General features: G+C 41.4%; 1 long non-coding RNA gene across 1 annotated transcript in view; it reads left to right on the forward strand.

Annotated features, from left to right (window-relative positions):
- The window catches only part of LOC111925122 (uncharacterized), a 64,456-nt gene extending 40,676 nt beyond the window's left edge, over positions 1-23,780 (forward strand). The window contains exon 3 of the long non-coding RNA XR_002862065.2: positions 21,285-23,780. This is a non-coding gene — a long non-coding RNA (uncharacterized LOC111925122). The remainder of the gene's footprint in view (positions 1-21,284) is intronic.
- Positions 23,781-24,299: the final 519 nt, after the last annotated feature.

Consider the following 24,299-nt stretch of genomic DNA (forward strand, 5'->3'; position numbering starts at 1 on the left):
TTTCTTTGATTATTTATCACTTGACTATTTCATGTGCTAGTTAGCCCTAGAGTTTCATGTTTGTCAGTCAGGAACGGGTTCTTCATTCAGCTCCCTAAGATGCTAATGCTTCCTCTCCCCTCTGTTGTGGAAACAGCTGGAGCATTGCAGAAAGTCAGGTGTGTTCACAGAATTTTAGGATATCTTGAGTTGGAAAGAACCCACAAGGATCATCAAAGTCCAGCTCCTGGTCCTGCCCAGAACAACTCCAAGAAGTACACCATGTGCTTGAGAGCACTGAACTCCTTGGACTATGGCAAGTTTAGTGCTGTGACCACTTCCCTGAAGAGCCTTTTCAGCTAGCCCTTCTCATATATCCAGTTCCAGCCCATAGGTTTTCATCCTTTAGAATCCAGGGCCTTTGCATGGATACATTTGAAGTGTATTTTGTCTAGATGGACAAGACACTGTACGGATGGTTTGCGGCTAACACTGTTGTAATCTGCTCTCTCTGCCCACCCAATACAGTCCAAGCAGTCCAAACATAAAGAAGCCAATCTCCCTTATTGAAAAGATGTGAGGAAATGGGCAGGAAAGAGGCTTTGTGCAGAGGCAAAGTCAGGACACTGAAGCGGCTTTTACTTTCTCCATGAGCACACTTAGGAGACAAAAAGCTGGTCCTGGAGCCAAGTAAGGCAGTGAAGAAAGCTCTGTTGATACCATCTATTGTAGTTTGGATGAAAACAGCATAAGTTTAATAGGTAGAAGTTGGCCAAGCTGCTTCCTTGGGAGGGATTTAAGAAGCAGAGGTGTGGAGGATAGACAAGAAGATCTGGAGGTGATTCCAAGCTGCTGATACAGCAGGATAGGTAGATGAAGTGATAATGGGGAGAGGGGGTAATGAGCTGGTGATGAGGATAATGTAATTGTAAAGGACAAGGGAAAAGACAGTGATAGAAGGCTTAACAAATTAGAGTATTTACTCTTAGAGTATTTGCTCTTGCAGATCTGGGCAACTGAATGCAACTGGTGCAGAAAACCTGCTTGTCACTCAAGAAATGTGTTTGTGACATTAATAAAGGTGGAAGTGAGACTGGCTGAAATTATTTTGAATTTCCATACTGCTTGTAATTCAGGTGAACATGAGGGTTTCAGAAGGACCATGCCTCTGTCCTTGCCTGTCCATATGGTATGTGCATATGCAAAAAACCACATTCCCTAGAGAATTCACCAATCAGATAAAAAAGAAAAAACGTTGTTTTTTGGTTTTTTTTTCTTCTCTCACAATGCTAATTGCCATGGTATCCAAGTGCCTGTTTGCTAGGCCTGCATAAATCAGGGCTTTTCTAACAACCTCCTGAGGGAAGTTTTGTCTAGTTTGCTGGGACTCACATAGAGAGAGTAACACCAAGTGGGCAGGAGCAGGCTGGCAGGCATGTGCTATGCTCCAGTAGTTCCTAATACCCTGTGGATCATCCCAGTCCAGGACAGGGCTGCAGAGGAAGAGCTGCGAGTGCAGCTGAGGTGGGTGAGGGGTGATGTCCTGCCCTGCAGTGAGGAGAGCTGAGAAGCACTGCCTGCTCTGTCCTTCCTCCTTGGCTGTGGCACTTCATGGCCCAAGGGTTTTGAGGAAATGTAGCATGATGGGACCAGTTTAGTGCCCATCTCCTGCACACAGTTCCCTGGACATGAGTGGTGACAAGCAGCGTGATAAGGGTGCAAAAGGAGGAAAGGGTATGATGGGGAGATGGGGAATAGTCTCTTTGAATGCATGGCACAAGCCTTTAATCCTACCTGAATGAGGCATGAGTCTGGCTAGTGGCAAGGGTAACTAGGAACACCATTCTTTATCCTCATATGAAACCACAGGACCAATTTTCCTTTGCTAACTCGATGTCTTACTTTAGCCCAATCCTTTCTCTGGGCACATTTTCCTTCCTGTTGTCTTCTTTTGTTTGCCTCTTGAAACCTCTCTGTCAAATAGAAGTGCCTTGTGCTGTTCATGCTTGCTCTACTTTTTAAATGATTATCTGAAGTCTGGGAGCAAAACTGTGCTATGTTGAGGGCTACATACAAAATGTCCAGGTGTCAAGGGATTTAGGGATTTGAAAATATATGGGCTACCTCAAAGGTAGTCCTTTGAATATTAAAAGCAAAAAACCTGCCAGGCCACTTTGCATAACATGCTGTATAATCTGGGAAGCAGTTCCAAGGTGCTTGTTTCCATGGCACCTCTTGGAGAAGCTTAGCAATATTAGCAGAAAAACAGTGGTGGTGGGTTAAAGCAAGAACTGCATCTCTGGGCTCAGGCAACAGTGGATGTGCCTCAGCTGGATGCTTGCTGAAGTGGACGTGTCTGTGATTGTTTTCTTACTTCATCACAAACGCATGTTAAAACCCATCATCTTAAACCTCTTGCATTGTGACTTTAACCTGAGCTTGCCTCTTAACTAATGCCCAGCCTAGTTGTGCTGCTTGACTAAGGTCACCATGGTCCATCAAACCTTGGAAACTTCTATGCATCTCTGCAGTGGGTTTGAATTCATGTTGGCTCGATCTCCCTTTGTGGTCTGGGTCACTCCTGAGAGCTGGGATTCAGCTGCCTGACTGTAAATGTCTACTTCTGAGCTGACCTCCTTCTGTTTATTAAGAATGGAGACAAATTTTCTCCCCTGGATATGGTATATCTCATTCTAAAGTAAATCCCTAAAATAGGCCACCTGAAATACATTGTAAACACCAATTTTCCTCCTGGTTTATAAAGGAAACCTTGAATCATTAGCTTAGTTAGCACAGGCAACCATATTACTGATATTTTCATGACTCAGCTAAGCAGACAGGGGCTTTTAGTGTAAAGTGAGATGCTCTGGGAGCCAAGACATCTGCATGGGGTTGGCAGGCATGACATGAGGCTAGAAGGAGACACGTGTCCTTAAGAGTGGCAGCTGGAGGCCAGGCTGCAGAGAGTGTCCCAAATGGCACAAAACACTGATAGCTAGAAACTGAATAAGGGCCTTTGGGTGGGGTGCAGCTCCAGCCTAAGACACTTCCAAATATTCAGGTAAGTGCACGTGGACTCAGTCTCTAAGCATTCAGGGTTTATTTAGTTAGGATTACTTGTGCAGCTCTGGGATCCACAGCGTAAGGACATGGACCTGTTGGAGTGTGTGCAGAGAAGGGTCAAAAGATGAGAGGGCTGGAGCAACTCTTCTGTGAAGACAGGCTGAGAGAGCTGAGATTGTTCAGCCTGTAGAAGAGAAGGCTCCAGGACAATTTTAGAGCAGCCTTCCAGTACCTAAAGTGGGCTACAGGAGGCCTGGAGAGGGACTTTTCACAAGAACATGTAGTGATAGGATAATGACTTCAAACTGAAAGAGGCTAGAGTAGATATTAGAGAGAAATTTTTTCTATGAGGGTGGAGAGGCTCTGGAACAAATTTCCAAGAGAAGGGTATGCTCCATCCTTGAAAGTGTTAAAAATCCTTTAAAAGATTTTGAGCAACCTGGTCTTGTGGAAGCTGATCCTGCCCATGGCAGGGCCTTGGAATGAAATGACCTTTGAAGGTCCCTTTCAACTCAAAGTGTTCTATGATTCTGTGATAAGAGCTCAGCACAGCAGCTCGTACATAGGTATGCAGTACCATTTGAGATGTCCCACTGGTTCTTACCTGGCCTGCAGCTGCTGTTCCAAAAATTTGTAAATGATGCATAATATTATTGCATGTCTCAAACATCCTAGGATGTATGAAGTCACAGAGGACATCCTGATGAATGAAACCCTGTCCCTGGTTAATGCAGTGAGTGTATCCTAACACAGTCAGTGGATTCTTTCAGGAAGCATCTCAAAGCAGATCCTCAGTATCTGGTCATCTGAGTCACTTCAGGGGCCGTTGACTGTATGGAATCACTGTTCATTGATTGCCAGGGAATTTGAAGATCTCAGTTCAGTTGCCCACATGTAGATACTGCTGGTCTCTGAGGGACTCTAGGGTATCTGAGACATCTGCATGGAACTGGATAATATGACACAGAGCATATGGAAGCCAGCAGGTGAGGTACCATAACTGACTCTCAAATGACTCTAGACAACTGTCTGTGAGAAACTGCTGAGCTTTTGTGACATTTTGTGGTTTTCTGTTAATGAGGAGTCCTAAGTTTTGCTCTAAGTAGTAGATTTAAATGTCTTTTTTCCCCCCATCTTGGCATTTATGCATGGTTCTGCCCCAACCTCCTTTAGGCAAACTAGGTTCAGCTCCAAATCTTGTACAGCCCAGAATGCTCAGAGGCAAAAGTGTGCTAACAGTGTGTGTGGAAATCTGCATGTTCTCAGAGGAGGTCAAGGACAGATTCCAACTCAAACTCTGTTGTACAAGTTGCTGAGACACTGAATTTCAAATTTTGTTCAAATTATAAGTGCATTTTAGGACACAGAAAAACAGAGAGCTTAAAAATCATTATGTAGTAGTGGAGAGTCCCGCTGGATATGCTGGATATCAGCAGGAACCAGCATGGTTTCATGGAACCAGTTGCTAAACATTGGATTGGACTGTCCAAGGAGATGGTAGAGTTGCCATCCCTGAAGGTGTTGAAGAAATGACTGGATGTGGCATTTAGTGCTATGGTTTAGTTGATAAGGTGGTGATTGGCCAAAGGTTGGACTTGGTGATCTCAGGGATCTTTTCCAGCCTTAATAATTCTGTCATCCTGTGATCTGATGGCAGACACAGTCACAACATGCAGAATCTGGAAAGAAGCACTGAATGAAAGTCGATTTTACGGAGAATGGAGAGACACTGCAATATACAATAATTCCTCATGAATCATGTAATTGGTAGTTTGTAAAGCAAAATATGAGATGTGCTATTTTGTTAACAATGAGTAGAAACTAATTTTTGCTTTCATAATACAGCAACTTACTGCAAATGTCATGGCAGAAGGTTTCATTAGTAGACAAAGAAAACTTCCTTTGCTGCCAGTCAGGCTTTTTTTTTTTTTTTTTTTTTGCTTCTGAATGACACAGGTGATTGCAATGCTTTGCTCTGTGCTGCCAGCAAGCATCTCTGCAATCTCTGTTTACAAGAGATAAGATAAATTTTTGCATTTTCAGGGCAAAATGAGGGCCTATATCTTAGGAGGTGACACCAGGGATGTCTTTTCTGGTAAGGTTGCATTGTTTTCTTAATTCTTCTTACCTACCAGTACAGAAAAATTCTTGCACCATTTAACAGCAGTATATGCTGACAAATGGGAGAATACATTTGAATACTTTACTAGTTCATCAAACCTAGCAGGAGATGATGCTTCTAAATAGTGAAAAATATCCTTAATGTGTCAGCTATGCAGTGATAACTGGGACAAGTTTTTTTTCCCCAGTTCCAGGACAAATAGCCTGGAGGAATGCATTTGACTGTCTTTATCTTACCACACGTTAAACATTACAGGTCAGAAAAATCCCCAGTCCTTTCAAAAAATCTGTTTGTGAAAGCAAGCATAAGATAGGGCTGGAGCATTTCCCAGAATTGATTCCTGACTATTATGAATTGAATCTTCTCTTTGCCAGAAGCTGATAAGAAGCTGGGTTTTCTATGTTGTCAAGGAGGAGAGCAGCATGCACAATATTCTGAACCTGCTCTGTTCCCTGGGAAGCCAAAGGCAACATTTTTTTACTATTTTCAACTGGAGTAGTGGTAGGGTGTCAGAATCAAAATTTTGCTGTTGCTCAGCCCAGTCCTAAATTCCCAAAGTGATATTAAATGTCCTCTAATTATATAATTTTTAATCAATATGATATACTTATTAATCAGAAATATTATATGGTAAAATTTTACCACAGTTGTCTGAGTTAGCACTACTAAGTTATACAATTCTATATACCCGCAGAACTGTGTTCTTGCTGGAACAAACACTGGGGAATACCCTGACCCATTCTAAGTGCTTTCTAAGCTTCCAGTAACAGATTTCTCTTTATTTAGCTGAATTTTCCCTAACAAGACAATAAAGCAAAGAAGTGTTTGCACAAATACTTCTCACAGTTCATAGGTACAAATCCTCTCATTCTCTTGATTTAGTGTTGGGATTGATAAGGAGCAAGTGCATTTGTGTTTGTAAAAGGACTCATTTTCTTCAGTGTGTCTTTGATTTGTCATTGGAAGTTCAAACCTCATCAATGATTTTTGTCCTTCAGCTGCTATGGGAGAGGTGATCTCTTTTGGCCAACACAGCTCAAGTGCATCAAGAGTTCTTTGGATGTACCAAATGGATGAAGGACCTTGGGTGCTCACTTCTTTCTCTGAGAAGCTGCAGAATTTTGGTGGGAGGTTCCTACTTAGCTGATCAGCTGTCTCCAGGTGCTTAATTAGCACTGCATTAACACCAGGCTGCCATTAGGTTCTTATGTGCTGTACAAGTCAAAAGGGCTCCAGGCAGCCATTAGATTAAGAAGTGCTCTTGGATTTAGGCAATAAACTCCACCTAAATCTTAGAAACCAATGTAGACAGTCTGAATATCATTCAGTGTTCCCAGTCCTCAATTGGATGCCAGAAAAATAAAAACAGTACAAGAGATGGGGATCCAGGTCCATCTCTTATCTGGTCCTGTTGCCCATTGCCTAGGAACCAGTCTCACTCTAAAGCTGATGGTCTTGTTCTGGGCAACCTGAGGCTTTAACAGTCACACACAACAAGCAGCTGTGTTGGCTCCTTGAGGTGCACTGGGTGATTCAGCTCCTCCCCTGCTGCCAAGCAGAGAGGACTGTTTCTTGTCTGACAAATACTGTACATTGAGATTGTAGCCCCATTTGCACGCTGCATATTACAGAGAATTCACTTTGGCTCTTCCTTGTTATCTTTCTCTATTTAAAATAGGAGTAATTCAGGGTGGAAATGTATTTCCCCAGGCTTTGCACAGCAACACAGAAAAGAACTGTCCTGTAATGATGCACATAAATAATTGGTAGTGCTCCAACAGAGATTAAGTCAGTGCTTCCACAGTTTCTTGCTAAAAATTACAGCTAAAAAATTCAAATTTTGAGTTGCAAAACAAGAAACATGTTACATCACTGGAAGAAAATATATAAATTGAGCCCATAAAATCAAGGTATGTAACTTTAAGAGTCACAGGATCATGGAATAATTTAGGTGGGAGGGGAGCTCTAGACGTCATATGATTTGACCTCTTACGCAGAAAGAGACCCTGAGGAGCAGGTAGCTTTGTCAAATCCAGTCTTATTTGTGTCCCAGTTACACTGTTTCACCATCCTTGTGCTAAAAAAAAAATCATATATCTAATTGGAGATTTTTGTGATGCAACTTGTGTTCATTGCCTTTTTGCATATCATTGGCATCTCCTGGAAGAGCCATCTCCATCTTCTCTATGATTTTCTCTTAGGTAGCTGGAGATACCAGTAAGGCCTGTAAGAATGGAATTACTTCTGCTTGCTAAATCAAAAAATACTGGACTTTTCTGCCCTCACAGCATTTTTCCTTACAGGTTTAGTGATATTCAAAATTGTCTTTGAACAAAAGCTTTCTGCTTTCTGAGGAACCTTTTATTTCTGAAAAGAAATCCTGTTTAAAGAAATGTCCTTGTACAAGAGGTTGACAGGCAATTCTACTTATTGTCACCTACTCTTCACTTCTCATCCACAAATTGAAGGTCAAGAGCTGTAGTTGTCATTCTGAGCTCATGATAGGAGCAGGAACTTCCTTTACCACCCACAAGTGAGAAGCACTGCAGAGCTGCCTAGGTAAAATCTTTGCTGTGCTCCATAACTGTAAGAGGACAAACTCTAATTTACAGGATTTCATTTCAGAGAGAAGTGAAAAATTATGGCCTGCCCCTTTTAACCTCTCTTTTCTCTGCTACCTAAAGGGAAGTAAGGTTTGCTTTGGATTAGGTGCCTCTGCTCCAGCTCTCCTTGGCACCAGTTGCAAGTTCTTTGGTTTCACTATTGCAGACCCCTAACATATATTTGCAGCTGAATGTGTGTCTAAGCAATATGCCGAAGCTGAATTAAGCATTACTTAAGTGAATGGGATCTCATTTCCTCAGTATGGGAAAGACATGGATCTGTTGGAGTGGCTCCAGAGCAGGTCCATAAAAGTCACCAGAGGGATGGAGTACCTCTTTGAGGACAGGTTGAGAGGTCTGAGATTGTTCATGTTGGAGAACAGGAGGCTCTGAGAAGGCCTTTAGCACCTTGCAGTGCCTAAACAGGGCTTAAAAGAAAGATGGGGACCAACTCTTTGGTAAGGCCTGTAGTATAGGACATGAGGCAATGGTTTTAAACTAAAAGATGTTAGATTCAGATTAGATATAAGAAAAATTGTTTACAATAAATGTGGTGAGACATTGCCACAGGTTACTCAGCAAAACTGTGGATGATCCACCCCCGGAAGCATTCAGGGCCAGGTTGCATAGGGCTCTGAGCAACCTGGTCTAGTTGAAGATCCCTGCCCATGGTAGGAGGATTGGAATAGATGGCCTTTAAAGGTCTCTTCCAAACCAAACTATTCCATGATTCTGTGATCCAAGCACCCTCTCCCTTCCAGAGGGGCACTGTAGAATATATCAGAGAACAGGGATCTTGCATGGCCCTTGTGTTTCTCCGGAGCTACTAAATTAGTGGGGCTGTCACCATGTGTTCAAAGTCTCCCAAGTTACCTCATTGGTCTTCAGCTGAGGAGCAGCACAGGTCAATTTGCACAGCATTAGTCTGCTTTGGAAACCTTTGTTCTTTCTGCTAGTGTGGAACAGATTATCAGACTCTGAAAAGCTGACTTAATTGGTATCACTAGACAAAGATATCAGTGTAAGAATACAAATATTTTTGTTTTAAATGGAGTCCAGTCTGGAGTCCCATCACTGTTTTTATGTATATTGACAAGTACAAGCAATGATATAAAAAATAGCATATGGATTTTGAACAGGTGAAAGAAGTTTTCAAGATAAATCACCTTTGTTTCTGAGCCACTTTAGTTATGCTGGAATTAAAACAGGAATAAGTCCATGTCAGCCAGGGAAATCAGAACTAGGTTGATGTGCTGGGTAAAGCCAGGGGATACAATCTTATTGTTCATGTCACTCTCAGAAACTCTCCTTTTTTCCAGGTTGCTCACTAGGAAGCTTTTATTGTTAGAGTAAAAAGAGATTTCACTGCTTCTTACGCATTCTTCATTCTTAGTCTTCATCTGAAGAAGTGTAGCAATAGTGCTCTACTTAGATAAGAAGATAAGAAAATGAACAGAAAGAGTCAGGGTTCAAGCAAGCATCATTGTTTCCCTAGGCTATCCTCCAGGAACAGAATTCTTTTCTGATACATTTTCCACTACTTTAGACAATCTACTTTTAAAATAAATCAAGCAATTGATCTACAATACTACACTGGAAATTGAATCAACTCAAAGAAACTCCCAGTACAACTGAAATTTCCTCTTGTTGCTTCCCTGCTATCATCAATTTCCCTGCTTCACAGGAGCGCAGCAGCATGGGTTTAATTAGAGGTGGACTGGTGGGAATTGCTTTGGGAGGAGCAGGTCCCCTAAAAAGCCTTTAGGAATGACAAATGTGGAGAAGATAAGCATAGATGCAGATCTGAGGTTAAGAAGTCAGCATAATTTACCAGTTACTTCTACCTCTGTATGTTCCTTTGCCACTGCATTTTTACGAAGCATAGAGGCAGTGCTGCAAGATGCAAAGAAAGCAATAATAATTCAGCCAGTTTTTATAAGCCCTTTATCTCTCAGTGAGAGATGACACCCCCACAGGCAGTGCATTAACATTATCATTTCCATAACAGTGGTGTCTCCTGGCCCAGCAGAGATCACGGCCGCATCTGCTTGGAGCTACAAAAGCATGTGCTAAAGGTCTATCACTGTTTCACAGTGTTTGTGCACTTATGTAAGAAAACCAAAGAGATGAGGAAAGTTAGTATTGCTGTCATCATTTCATAGAGAGAAGGTGAAGGGAATAAGGCATAGACAATGTTACCAAGTGCCCTAAAGCCTCATAAAAATCTTGGAAACAAAACACAACCAGACTGATGGCCAAACATTGGTAGGTAGTGGTGAAGAGCAAGACCCAAGGCATAGGGTAGTCATGATTTGTTTCAGAAATAAAATCAGTGACATGGAATTAAATGCACAAATTTTACCTATGTAAGAATGGTTTTAAAAGTCAGTAAGCACAGCATGAAATTACAGAAATCACATTTTCAAACAAAAAATGTCACATTGCCTTACTTATAGCATTTTGAGCTTTCGCATGTGCGATAAACTAGATGTTGAAATGAGAGGTACAAATATTGAAAGTATTTCTGTAAAGAATCAGTGTCTCTGGGATGTGCAGCAGAATTACAGATAGATAACCCATCTTACACAAATCCCCATTTCTTAGTTATAACTCTTTGCTCATCTCCTGACTTGCCTTCTGCTAATGAGGTAGCAATCAATAGAAATTACAGCAACTAGAACACTACAGCACATAGGAGATTAATAACGGAAAATAGTTGTAACCTTCCTATCAGATACCTCTGGCAAACATTGGTTGCTACTGATTATACCCATGTACATGAGCAATAGTCCTGCAAGATTCATGTCAGTACTTGAGAAAGCACAAAGGTGCTTAACAGTAACAACAGATCAGCAGTGAAGCTGTTACTGCTATCTCAGGATAGTGTGTGTATAATATTAAGATTATAAAAATCTTAACTCTGTCCTTATCCCAGGCTTGTAAATGGCTTCTGGAATAGCAAGAAGTTATCCTCATTGCCTTATCATCTCTGACTGTGTCTGGGTTTAAGGTGTCATCATCATCATCATCATCCTCATCACCAAATGATTTGGGTTGGAAAGACTTTAAAAGGTCTATCTCATTCTCAGAGAGACTATGGCAGTTTGTGGGCACTTCCTGCCCTAGGCCAGCACAAGTGGAGCCCAGGTATGACCAGGTAGCTCCTCCTTCTCCACTCACTTCAGTCTCTCCAGTGCTTCGGAAAATGAAATTGATTCCTCATGATGGGAAAATAGCTTTTTTGGAGGGGGTCTGTCCTTCTTCCTCACCATTGCTTCCTTGTCCCATGTCCCATGTCCCATGATTCCAGAGCTGCAGCCTGCAGCACAGTGTGCATCCTGGGTATGCTTCTCCAGCATGTTTGCTTCCAAACCTGGATACATGTGCACCCTTATGGGCGGTTTCCAATGAACTGTGAAAACTGGGTGCAGAAAAGGCCTTGGACACCCAGTCATGGACCCTCAAGGGTACCCTGGGAGGAGATGCTGTGAGGCTGCAGAGACCTCTGAATGCTCACCCTGCTCAGCAGCCAACAGGAAGAGCAATATCCATGCTCTTCCAAGGCTGGAAGCCATTGCACTTGCATACATAATGTACCCTTGGCTTCCCTTAATGCAATGCAGCAAATGAAAAAGAGCATGAGAGCCAAAGTGTACAATTAACATGAGCACCCAACTAGTTGAGTGGAGTAAAAGATGTGAATCATCTGTCAGTCTCACTGTGCATGGCTCTCATGAACTTTTCCATAAGGACTTTGGCAAGTAAAGTAAAAAGTCACAGCAGGACAATATTGCACCCTCACACCTTTCTTTTCTATTTTTCCCCTTTTTGTATTTTCCTTGGGAAATAAAAATAGTTTTGAGAGAAAGCTGCAGGAAATTTCCAGCTGACTCAGCTCTTGAGAATTTCCCCCAAGATTTCATTTGGTTTTGTTCTGCTCTGCATCCCAAAGTATGCAGATTGTGTATTTGCTCAGTGTCTGTATCTCTGCAAGTTCACTGCTCACTGTGAGTGTTAACCTGTTTAATAATTCATCTTCAATTGCAGCAACTGTTTGGCTGTTCAGATCAGGTTTTTACTTTCTAAAACCACTCCACACATTTGCTGAGGTGACCCCTTCTGCTCATACTGATCAGAGGAATTATCATTGATTGAATCAGCTTTCATATGCTTTTGGTTGTATTTGTTGATATTTCAAGGACAGAATATTTCAAGGACAAAATTCTCTTATCTTTTTGGATGGTGCTGAGATGAAAATAAAATTGTTACATCTGGTGAGAGTTAATTATATTTCAAATCTGTTGCAATTCAGTTGGCTTGGACAATAAATACTAAATAGAATGTGCTCAGTATTTGAAGACTGAGACTATTCTTTCGTGGAAGTTAGTTTTCTAAGTTAATGGCCCCATGGAAGGATAAAAAATAAGTTTTAGACAGTCAGTTTTGAAACCCTCTACTGTGTGCTGGATAAAAAGCTGAATAGTACCCAGACAAAATGCAACTTAGGTTTATATTCATTCAAGGGCATTGCACTGGGGCACATGGTCTGGCACACAGGGCAAGAGAAAGTAAGAAATCACTGTCTCTCCTGACTCAGCAAATTCTTACACAACCGTGAATTTGAAACTCAGGCTTCCTTCTGAATAAGGCCTGAAATAATTTTGGATTTGCTTTTGTCTATATCACATATCAATGGGAAACCTGAGACATAGAAAGAAGCCAGAATGGAATCAAGGCATTCCGAGTTTCAATTTATCATCTCCCTAAGGAGATTGAAGGTTTAGCTCCTCTAAGCCTTCAGAAGCACAGGGAGGAGGAAGGCAGGTCAGGCAGAGGGCTTTTTCAATAGCAAGAGAACTCCATGCTGGAAACAACATCAGTTCATTGATGTCCAGAGGCAAGAGACAAGAAGTGGTTTCCAAAACACCCAAGAAGAGATACATCATCCCCTGGGTGCTGGTGAAACAAACAGAAACAACAACTTAAATGCTTCTGGATACTGGAAGCATTGTGTTAATCCATTTTAAAATGAGCTCTATAAACCTAAGAAATCCTTGTTTCTGACCAAACCACTCAGTAGCAGACTAATAAAACCCTACCCTGACACATTCTTGGGCACAGTCATGGGTTAGGGTCACCAGTACTGAATCTTTTCTATCCTCAGGCTGCTTGTTAGTTTTGTGGTGAACCAGTGATGACAGATAACTGCACACCCAGGGCTGGGCAGGCCAGACCAGTGTTCACCTCCTCCTTCACCTTAGAGACCTCTGTTGATTTAGTATTAAATGTGACTTGGTCACTGGATGGTCTATCTGCAGATCAGCTCTGCCTCCAGAAAGATCACTGACAAGATGTCTTGAAAAAATAAGTTTTCAATGGGCAGGACCTGTGTGAATTAAGAAATAGCAATTGCAATAGCTGAGAAAATTTTTATATGAATGTCTTTATGAAGTGAAGACAATTCTGAAGCAGTGGTACTCATCAAGATCCATGAAGTACTTCTGTAGTCCTGTTTATTTTCCTAAGTGCCTGTGTTTTGCATTTTGGGTCATCCCTACCAAGGTGATACCTGATGCATTTCCTGCAGGACACAATTACATCTTTTCTACAGAGATGGGTTGAAACAGTAGCTTGACTGCAAAGAAAGCTAGTCCTTGCTATGCCAGAATCTTGAGGCCACTGGGACATTAAATTACTGAACATGGTCTTGATCTTGTGATACACCCAGTAAGATTACCCTGTTACATGAAGAGTCCCACTGGTCCTAGGAAAACAAGTGATTAGGGATGTCTTTTGGCTTGCATGAATGTAAGGGTCTAAAGTTACAGGAGGACTTGTATCCATGTAAAAGCTGCATGAAAATGTCTTTCAGGATCAGGCTATAGATGCACACTGTGACCCATTCTTTAATTGTAAATAATTTTCCTCCCTATGGAGGTATTAGGTTTTTAGAGACTTTAAAGGCAGGCAGCCTTGGCAAGTATAATGTCATTCAATGAGATTTGTGAAGTTAGATGAATATTGAAATTTCATGCAAAAACATCAGTAAGTTTCTTTCTATCAGCTGTTTTATGATTGCTGTTGATTTACTTAGGTATAATGTCTTTTCCTCATTCCTCTTCTCCCATAATCTTGTGGCCTATAATTTAAAAACTTGTAGATGGTGGAGTTTTCACTTCTCTCTTAAATCTCACACGGGTAGGAAAACACAAGCCTAATGGGTGTGTCTAATCTTCGGAAGAAAATTGAGGGAAAAGAATATTTAGGAGAAGTCAGGTCTGCTTCCTTTATCCTTGAATCTGAGATGGAAGGATGTCTTTTCTGGCCAAACTGCAAGATCAGGTACAGCAGATGGGACTCAGCTCAGGCCCAAAGAGGATCTTTCGTTAGTCATCTGTAGACAAACTGATTTTCCTGGGATTCAAGAACAGACGGGCATCTAGGGGTAGTTTTATAAGTCTTCATACTTTTTGGAGCACAACAGCAGATTAAGTGCTTTTGGCGAGATCCACAAAATTCTGGGCAGATATTTTGTTTCTGCAGAAAAATTGGTTTGGGTGTGTGTCTGGGTTGCAGGGAGGGAAATGAGTCGTAAATGTTGGATGCTCAGATTCACTGGGGTATCTAAATCTAGAGATGGGTCTCCTTGCCACTTGTAGTTTTCTGAAGACCATATGAAGTCTACCTCAGCTTTTTCTCATGTTGTGAACCATTCTAGAGAGTCCTTTCATGTCAAAAATGAAACAAAATGGCATTTTCTAGGCAGAAGACAAAGGGGCTGAGAGAGGCAACTGCTTAAGCTGACACTGCTGCCAAAAGGACAGTTCCAGGAGTTTGGTGATCTTCACTGTGGGGCAGGTGTTAGGAGGAGACACAGATCACAGCTATTTTTTAGGAATAACCTATTTAGTTGTTAAAAGAATCAAACTGTAATTTCATTAATTCACCTAGTGAATTAATGGCACATGGGTGAACACCCATGTACTTATTAGCCCCTCACTCATGGCTGAGTGGTTGCGGCAGTGTCTGGAAGTCGCAAGCCCAGCTGCGTATTCAGAACCGTGGGGTCAAACTGGCTCATGTGGCTGCCTGGCAGGTATCTGCAAAATCCCTCTGAGTATATTCTGGGTCATCAGGGGAGTGTGTATTTCTGCATCCAGCAGCTGTCACACTCCTGGATAAAGTCTGAACCATGGAACCTCTCATTGCTGCCAAGGGTTCCAGCAGACTCCTGTTTGCTGAGTTTATTGATTCTTCTGGACTACACAGCATTGCCAGTGTACAGTGCAAATAAACCCCTGGAAGAGTTTCAGGCACTACTTTCTCAGTACATACCTCTCTTGTTTTCTGGTGACAGCATCACCTGACCAGTGTTTTGTGACTTTTTATTAGGACTGGATATTTTTAAGTGCAAGAAAGAAAGATCAACAGAATCACCTTGAATTGTCCAGCCAGGAGCAGTCTATGATGAATGGCTGGAAGGGTCTTTATCTTCTGCCCACTGAGTTTGGACATCTCATATCAAACTGGAGCTTTTGTATTTTTTGAAGTGGTATTCCCTCTAAATGAATGAGTTATTTAATTAGAAAAAATAAATTGATTTCTTGAATTTCTAGCTGTGCAACTAGAATTTCAACCATTTTTAGTCTTAAGTTTCACTGGTGCACTTAAATGAACTTGAAATATGCCTGCAGCTCTGGCACTAATATGCCACGGATGGGGAGCAATAACTGACAAAAGACATAACCTGAATGCAGTCAGGACCATGTTTCCTCAGCTCAAAATATGATTGACACTTTTTATTATCAGTTGAAAAATTCCACATCTTAAAAATGTGTGATAGGTAAATAATAGTTTTTGCTGCATTCCCAAGCTGAAAAAGCAGCTTGCCAGGCAATTTTTGGCAGAAAACAACAAAAGCTTACTATTACACTTGCAAACCAAGTGAGAAACAGTAAAAGTGTACTGGTGTAAGAAAAACACATGCAGACTAAGCTTCACTTGATATCTGATGAAAAATAGCACCTTATATTTCAACAGATATTTATTTTTATGATTTTCATGCCTGTCATCTTCAATTTCTTTTTCAAAACATATTGCTGACATTTCTTGAGAGTTTTTTCAAGCTTCTGAAATCCCATTAGGATCTTTCATGCTCTCACAGTCTACAGGGCTTGACTGGTAGTATCACTATAATGTTGTCTTCTACATTCTTTTACCAGTCTTTATGTCTGGGAAACAATGAAGTCAAAATTTTTGGTATTACCCCTTCATGACCTCAGACAAAAAATTTGAAAGAAGATTTTTAGGGTGTCTTCTCAATTATTTTTCTTCTTCATTATGACTGCAATACAAGAGTAAGAAAAAACAGCCAAGAAAGTATGCCTGGATTTGGTGTGGAAATCTGTTTGTATTAGTGCTTTTATGTAAATGTGAACCATTTTGCAGTGTACTGTTTAAGTTATGGGTTTTTAAGTAAGAGAGGGGAAATCACAAGGGTAATATTTGCTGAGTAGGGAGAAACATCTCTCATATGTAAGGAGACCTAACGCTAAATTCAGAGGCAGTGATGGGTGAGGGGGCTGTACACTGAGTTTCCTTCCCAAAAAAAAGGCATTTGTATTAAAGACTTTTGGGATGTGTTGTTGGGCCAGAGTCCTTCATAGAGTCACCATTGCTTTGTGGTGGTTATCTGGGTTGTGCCATGGGACAGGGCAGGGACTGGGCCTCTGGCACTTGCTTTGACCATGGACAAAAAAATAATCTCTTGATTTAGCTATCTGTGATTAATGCTTATTGCTAGTGGTCATTGTCAATGATTGAAGTGGTAGGGATGAATATTTCAAATAAAGTTGGCATCTATTGCACATCTCCTTTATCCATTTTGGAAGAAATTTTAGCTTTGGGTTGGATATGCAAATAGTGAATGTTAAATAGCAGGATTAGTAAGAAGCCAGAGGCTCAGCTGGGAAGAGGGAGAAGCAAAACAATGAGATTTGGCTGCTGTAGGTATTTTCAAGTGGGTCAGACTATGGTATCTGTAGCAAGACATTAGGCATACTGCCTATTGAATTAGGCCTGTGGGAAGGTCTGTTAGATTCCTGAGCAGAAAAAAAATGGGCAAGTGAAGATTCATAGTTCTGAAACAATTTTTGCACTATTTACTAGACAGCAGGGCAGTCATGTATGGTGTCCTTTGGAGGTTTCAAAGGCACTGGTTGCATTCACAGCATATTGTAGAGGAAGAGTGCCAGTCCACTTAGCCCATCAAGCTTCTGGTTGCCTTTGTCTAGGGGCAATTCTTCAAACAGACTCGTTTCTCAGCAGCCTCATTCTCTAATCCTACCCCTTCCTCTTTTGACTGTGCTGGTTTCTAACCAATTAACCTACAGTCTTATTGTACATATGCTGTTTTACCTTTTATGTCCCCTTAATCTGACTGCTCTTTGCTGTCTCATAATTCATTTTGCATGTCTCACATGGGCCATCACCCTGGATGGCTGGTTTCTATGAATCCCTCTGTTTTGTCACCTTAACCCTGTTTTCCTACAACTTGAAACATATCCAAACATTTTTATCTGAGCTATCTTCATTTCTAGTTCTGCAGGATTTATTGTTTTCTGGTACAGATTCTTTAAAAATATACAATTTTAAAAAATCTTCAGTAGGTGTTTGATTTTGGGGTGCTTGGTATTTCTCAAATGTACTTGGTTCCAGCTCACTTGTCTAATAAACATTGTATGATAGTAGTGGTCAAAGTCTGTAGTCCCTGCAATATAACACATTTTTCTTTTATCTCCTTCTGTCACTGTTGGATGGGAATTGATCTGTTTAAGTGTATGATATGGTCTCTTACACAAATCTCACAAATCTCTCTCTGTCAAGTGAGTGCCCATATCACATAATAAAATTCATCTCCACTGTGGAAGCCTCCCAGGGGTCTGAGCAAAGCTGGTCACACTGCCTGCAATAAACTTTTTTTTACTTCTTAGATACTGGTTTATCTCAGAGTATCTTAGCTGGACCAAAAGACAGATATTTTTAAAGCTGTTTTTGTATTAAAAAAAAGTTACCAGCATCTAGAATGGGTTTGCTGTGGTCTGTCAGTCTGAAATGATCTGTTCTGAGTCCTGAATGTCAAAATACATGATATTTTGAACTGACATTTTGGGGGCATTATTTCTTCATGGAAAGTTCAAGCACATCCAACTATCCATCTCTTTTTGGCATGCAGCCAAACCCATGAAATTTCAAACTGAGAAGAAAAACTTTGTATTTCTTGTTATTGTTGCTGTTGTTATTATCATCTTTTTCCTATTTAATTCTGGCTGTGTAATTTAGTTCTTAACATGTCCCAGGACCAGCACCATCAGTAGTCAGTAAAGATACAATTCTGTAAGTTATGGAAAAGGTGTGGATTTAGGATAAGTCTCATTGAAGCCTTGATGCTGTTGTCAACTCCACTTTTCGTATCCCTACCAGCTCTTTGACTTTTTGTACTACATTTCCCCTTCTGCTCTCATCCTGACTGATCAGGACAACTTCAATGCAGCAAGACCCACTGTTCCACAGTAACTGTAAACCTATGGAAACAGCGTGAAGTGCAAGGAGTACATGCTGGTGAGGAAGGGAGGTTTCTTGATAGAGTTAGACAGAGTAGATGTGCTTAGAACACTGTCTTGGCCAAATTCTGGCCCAACTGTAATTTTATGTGTTAATGTAGTGCCTGTAAAGTTTTACTCATGTGAAATGGAGGCTGAATTATTTTCAAAGAACTTTCAGCCTTCCAGCTCAAGAATGCTAGGATAGGCCAAAACTGGCCAAGATATGTTGACTCTTTTTCTCTTTTTTTTTCCATCCAGTTTTCATAACATTGTCTGGTGTTTGAATATATAACATATAAGGGACTTGATGATGTGCTATTCATTATCACCCTTCCTTCCTGTTTGCAAATGGTGCCATCACCATGGTCAGATCACTGCCTTTCCAACCTTTAACCCGGCACCACTGTGTTCATCACTAAACCATGTCCCTGAGTACCACATCTACTCCTTTCTCTTAATACTTCCACAGATGATGATTCTACCACATCCTGGGGCCTGTTCCAATGCATGATGACCCTTTCAACAAAGAAATTTTTCCTGATATCTAATCTAAACCTCCTTGGGTGCAACTTGAGGCCATTTCCTCTTGTCCTGTTACTTGCTACCTGGGAGAAGAGACCAATCCCCACCTCACTAAAATTGTTGTAGACTGTTGGCTTCAAAATCCCCTTCCTCCCTCTTTGTGTATGGCCAAGCCTTTCCTCTGTCACCTGCTTCTACATATTCTCTTCTTATATCTTTTCTACCCCTCTTCAAAATAAGGAGGAGGGATAGAAAACTTTCTTAATTGCCTTTGCAGTTAAATATTACTCTTTCATCTTTTTTTTTTTTCCTGTTCCCTGCTTTGACTTCTTCCACCATTGGCAAAAAAATGGCAATAAAGTTGCTGTAGTTTAAATTATTTCTTGCCTACGTAGTCCTTGCTCAATAGAGATTGTGCAGATTCTGTGTTAGTGTGAGGTGGCATTATTACTTCCCTGCCCTGTGGGCACACATCATATGGAGAAGAATTCCCAGTCATATAACAAATAGGTAGAAACTGTCACTGAAGGCCAGCATAAAATTTTGGCTATTTTTCTATAGAAAATTTGTGAAGACTTAGCTTTAGCTGTTCTAAAGAGAATTAATTCCTAATAAACTTTATCTCCAGCACTTCAATGACACTGCTCCAGCCAAGGTGTCAAACCCTCCATGAAATGGAGTGTATGTATACTCCCCTTTCAGCCCTAAAGCTTTCCAGCCAGGCTGGGAAATTGAGGGGGACTCTAGCTTCGTCTCACTGAATCTCAAAGCAGCTATATAGAAAATCCAATGTATGCCTTTCTTGCCCTAGGCTGGACTGTGATGGGTGCATACTGTCCAAGTACCTACGTGAGGGACCTTAAAGGGCTGCCTTGTAAAAGTTTAATGTCTTAAGTGATAGCATCAGAGTCCAAATATTGCAGAGTTTCTGGGCTCTGCACTGGGATTTGAAAGTGGGAATGCAGTGCTTGCAGTCCAGATAGAGACATAATAGCACTGATGCCTCAGCCCTTGCCACAGCAGCTCCTCTGATGCTGAGGCCCTCAGACTGCTCAGGTCAGTGACTTGTGTCCCTGGATGCTCTGTCTGAGCTCATGTGTGTGCGTGGGGAAGAACAAGTCTGCAGCTACTCTGCAGAGTCTGTGGAGCTGGCTTAAGGTGATGGGTTGGGATACGTGTGTGGAGGGGCCCTTCAAAATGCATTTGTGGGCAGTGAGATGATGCCTGGGCTGTGTGGGTCTCTCTCAGGCACTCACTGTTCTGTGGTGCCTCAATTCTTGCTTAAATTAAGGCAGTTGCTATATTTATGGCAGAAATTTGTGGCCACTGGGGATTTGTCTCCATGAGCAAAGGCTCAATTAACAACTGGCTTCTTCTACAGGACTATGAATTACTGCTTTCCTGGTCCCTAGAGTTTTACTCCAGGTTCTTTAATGCATTGAAATTGGTATTTGCCCTGTGTAACTTTATGCTCAGAGACCTGTTACCTCCATCTGTAACTCTGCTGGTTAATGGAGTGAAGCAGGCGCTAAACAATGAGAGACCTTCCCACTCCCACACCTCTCCCTTAGCTTTGTCTCAGGCCTATGGCCTCACTTACATCCCTGCTATAGCTGTCAAAATGACCAGCCCTTTTCCACCCCAAATCTAGCCAGCTGAGTAAGGCATGACCCATTAGCCTCACATCCACACACTGTACCTGTTCCCCAAATCCTCTTGCCCCAGGGACTACACTCAGGCAAACATCTAAGCTCATTTAATTGGAAATGGGACTTCTGCCAATCCCCTTGGAGCTGGGGATCAGCAGGACTTTTCCCCGTTTAGCAGACACAGTCCCAGAATAGTGTTTTCCTTCTCATTTGGTGTATCTAAAATAGGATGATGTGGTGTCCATTGAGAAAAGAGGCTCTGGATGTGCTGCCTGTGAGATTTCATTCTAAGCTGATAAGCATAGTCATCTACAGCAAATGCCAGTGCTGTTAAAGAAGGATTATATACAGATGAAGAGTTAATAGGTTAGGAAATAATTGCCTAATATTTTACTGGAGATGTATTGCCAGTAATGAGCAACTGACTCCCAGCAAATCACATGCAGGCAAGCAGAGTACAGCCAATAAATACACCATCAGGAGAGGAAAAACAGTGCTTTGGTGACGCCTGCATCCTACAATTCCTGTCCAGAAACATTATTTCAGATGACAGGAGTTTAAGACAAGCATTTGGCCTCAGACCCTTCAGATTTGTTCTGTGAATCATCAGGCTGACAGTGTTCAAAATACTGTTAAAAAATAGAGAAGGAAATGGGTGCTTGACATAGGTTTGACCCTTGCTTAAAAAGTACTTAAATATGGTGATGACTGGTACAATTTTGCTCTACGCTTTTATTTGAAGGTCATGAACAGCCCCTGATCAGCTTTAACTGCAGATGGCATAGTGGAAACATCCTTTCCTGGGAAAAAGAAAGAAGCAAGAAGACCTTAGAGAAAATGTTTCCTTGGAGTCCAGTATGAGTTTTGCGCAGAACAGTCTTCTGGAGCAGGTAAGTCAGGCAGAGGTCAAACAGGGTTTGGTGGTGCCACCGAGTTTCTGCTTCAGACTGGGACTTCATATGAGCTGTTAGGGATGGATTTTACTCCAGATTCCCAGCATTTTTACTTCTCTTACATATTTAAAGCCCATCCCAGAGTTTTGCAGCTTAAAGACATCTTCAAACTACCATTTATAGCTGATGCCTATTGCATTCTTTCATTCTACTGCAAGGCAAAGTCTTTGGCAGTGTCAGTGAGTCCCTGGTGGAAGGGAAGCCAGAAGAGGCTACAGTGAAAGCTCTTTGTCCTTATATTCCAGAGCAAGCCCTCAGGCTAGTTGCTTGCCCTGAGACATTAGTTAATCAGGTGGTATGGTGTAGGGGCCAGCTGTGTATTGGCCTTCTACTGATGCTGTAACAACCCTATCACTGTTATAATATGTTAGACCTAATTAATTTTCCCTGGTTGCCACCACTTGGTTCTGCTTATATCAAGTACTAATGAGTAGTTGACAGTAGTTAATGAGCTTCTGCAGCAAGCAATTCAATTTTTTCACTGACTAAAATTACTTATTTCTTCTGGGCACCATGCTCCCCTTCTCTCAGATGTTTGGCACCATCAGATTGCCATTGGATCATGCAGAATCCATCTCCACTGCTAAGAGACTGCAGCTGTAGGTGCGGTCCAGCTGCCCTCCTCCACTGAGCAGGGGAGCTGGGCTTTTGTCCACAGCTTTCCACACTAGTCTGCAGACCAGTTCAGCTCTTTTCCTGGTGACATGCCCAGCCAGCCAACCCAAGCAATCCATGCTCTGTAGCCATGGTGTCAAAGCCCAGTGATGGGCTTTGTAATGGTGCTTTTGGTGAGTCCTGCTCTGGTAAGGCTACTATGGTACATCTTCCTCAGTTGTCCAAGATCATAGAATCATGGAATGGTTTGGAATGGAAGGGACTTTAAGATCATCTAGCTTCAATCCCACTGCTATTGGTAGAGACACCTTCTACTAGACCAGGTTGTTCAGAGCTCTATACAACCTGGCCTTGAATGCTTCCACGGATGGAAGTTTTGATAATAAAGGTTTCAGTATGGATTGCTCACAGGGAAGAGCATCTTCTCTGTGCCCAGATATTTAGGAACTGTATCAATATTTTCCTGCTTTCCCACAGGTGCTTTAGGTGTCATTGCCTTGCTTTGTACCATCTATAAAGTACTCTAATTATAGTGAAATGAACAACTTGCTTATGCCAGATAGACACCTAAATTCTTCTGAAAATCATGGTGAAATGACTTCCTTAAGATGGATTTGGCACTTGGAGGTATCTGTAGAGCAGAAGTACTGCTCACCTACCTTGTAGCTTTGGTCCCAAACAATTTTCCAAACTGGGAGATAATGTCTTTCAAACCACAGTTTGAATGGACAACTAAGTCCAGATACTTGGCTGTCTGTGTGAAGGAACGATTAAAATACAGAGAGAAGCACAAATGAGAAAATGTGACCATTAGGGACATACTCTATGCCTTGCCAAGGCAAAAGGCTGGCAAAGTTTGCCATCACTGCCTGAACTGATCATCACAGCATGTCTAGCTTCCTACAATTTTGAGGAGTTTCTGTCTCACTTTATAAAGATTGTTTTCTAAGTTTCTCTTGCTTCTGCAGAATATAGTCTGGGGAATTGGCTCAGGTTGACCTAAACAGAGGATGAAGAAGAAAGTACTTTAATAAGAGACCCTGCTAAATGTCAATTGTTTGGATTATCTCCCTCTTTTGAATCTACCGGAGACATCTAAAGCATCACAATGAATGTTTAGATGATTAACCATCCTTGTGATTGCACATGTAAAACCCTGTGTCGAGAGTTTTTTCCCTATAGTCTCAGTTGTGGCTCCCAGAGCCATATGGGGGCTCTGTGGTCCTCTGCGTACTGTAGATAGTACTGTCTGTGTCAAAAGCAGTGTTCCCATCATGTTACTGCCTCTGCTGGGGACTGACAATGTTCACATGGCCTCCCTGGAGCCCACAAACCATCTGCAAAGATATTCCTGGAATGGCCAAACCCCAAGGTTCTTGAGCTGTTGGGATCCCATAGCACAAGTGAGTTTATGCTCCACTAAACTGCTCACAAGCAGCTATAATGTAATTATTACAGTCCTTTTCCCCATAGCTGTGCAGTGATGTCATAAACATGTAATGATTATTTAATTATAAAAAATATTCTGGTAATTATTCACCAAGATGCTGATGATACTGAATTCACAGCAGAGCTGTGGTAAGGAGAAAGGGCTTGTACTTCAGGATTCAGGATGAATCTTCTTGGTGGCAACTTTCATATCAGTGTGAAGTGAAAAAAGAAATAAAAAAGAGCAAGAAGGAAAAAGGTGTCTTAGTCATTTTTCAAACCATCCTCCTAATCCCAGACTTGTGTCTGTCTTGTGTGATAGATATGATAATTTCTCAAGTACAAAAGCATTGTATTTCTCTTTTACTATTCTGCTCCAAGGAAGAAAGACAAATTATGCCTTGTGAAGAAGCCATTTGCTATAAAGTGTAAAAATGCTTTAATATTAATATTTTATAATAAAATTCATGACATATTTATAAACACTCTATCAAGCATTTACAACTGAACCACAGCTGAGAGCTTGGACCGGAATAAATAAGCAAGGACACAGCTAGTATGAAATATACAGCTTAATTTTTATAATTGTGTGTGCTTTATTCTTTACACAAATGAAATGGATGCGCAGAGTATTTACACATAACAGGAGTGTAAGCTGGACAGGGTGTTTTGTAAACTCCAGTTCAGATTCTGAGTACCCCACACTACAGCTGGATTGAGAAACATCCTGCTAAAGAGACACGCGCCGGACATTGTGCTGG

This window comes from Cyanistes caeruleus, chromosome 3 (assembly GCF_971803275.1).
Source record: "Cyanistes caeruleus chromosome 3, bCyaCae1.hap1.1, whole genome shotgun sequence".
NCBI lineage: Eukaryota > Metazoa > Chordata > Aves > Passeriformes > Paridae > Cyanistes > Cyanistes caeruleus.